The sequence below is a fragment of the Triticum aestivum genome, chromosome 1B (genome assembly GCF_018294505.1).
Source record: "Triticum aestivum cultivar Chinese Spring chromosome 1B, IWGSC CS RefSeq v2.1, whole genome shotgun sequence".
Taxonomy (NCBI): Eukaryota; Viridiplantae; Streptophyta; class Magnoliopsida; order Poales; family Poaceae; genus Triticum; species Triticum aestivum.
Genome location: NC_057795.1, coordinates 650,048,037 through 650,049,152, shown reverse-complemented (window position 1 = coordinate 650,049,152; position 1,116 = coordinate 650,048,037).

Here is a 1,116-nt window from a genome sequence, read left to right as displayed (position 1 = left end):
ATCTGTCGCTACTTCTATCCAGTTGATGAAGGGATGCTGATAGTCCGGGCCTAATACCAGAGACCTCGCAGTCAAACCTAACATCTAAGACCCGAGGCCCCAACCAAGCCACTTGCCGGGTATGGGGCACACACCGGTCCGGCGTGCTCTCAGAGGCCGATGCCGCCAACTACCACCACTCCATCTTCAGAGTTGTACTGACGCATCATCCTTGCCCCGGTCTAGCTGCCATCGACGCCACCATGTCGCCCAACGGCACCGCCCCCCTGCGTGCGAACTGCTGAGCACGTCGTGGTCGCCGCCGATACCCCTCAGCACCATGCCGCCAAGTACCACCAGCCGACACAGTTTGAAGTCTCTCGAAGATCTATCGTGCGTAGCACCTGCCGACCAGGCATGACAAAGCGTAGCACCTGTCGGCCAGGCATGACTTGACATATCCACCGAAGCTCCCGTGCAAGACGAAGCCGCTCCACCTCCTACCTCTGATTTCCAGCGCCGCTCCACAAACGATGCTCCCAAGAGAGAAACGACACCGTAGTGCCGCCATCGTCCGATCTGGAAAACCAGATCCTAGGGTTTCCCCCGAAGCAGCACGAGTGGGTCGACAGTAGTTACAGGACGATGCCTTCATCAAGGTAATGGCACAGACCGCCGCCATCGTCCGCCGTCGGCTCGGTTTTCACCGACAACTATGTCTCCCCGACTCGCAGCCCGGACTAGATTGCAGATCTCGAGATCTGCTCACCCAGCCTCAGGCCGACCACCTCCGACGTAGGAGATGAACACCACCGCCAAGCCCAGGGTCGCCGTCCCGGGTGCCCGTGTGATGCAGATCAAGACCAGGAGCGCCACCGCGATCCGAAGCCGAACCGGAGGTTGGGCGACTGCAACATGGCCGCCGCCGCCGCCACCCGCTGCGACTACAGACCCGCTACCACACTCCAGCCGCCGTTGTCCGCCATCACCGCCAAGAAGATCAAGATCGAAACGCCGCATCGATCTTGAGCAGCTGACGCGCGAGCAGAAGACCGCGGCCGCCGAGCCGCTCGGGCTTTGCCTGGCGGCGTCAGCGGCGGCGGCGGAGAGGAGAGTGGTGGCGGGGAGGGAGGGGGG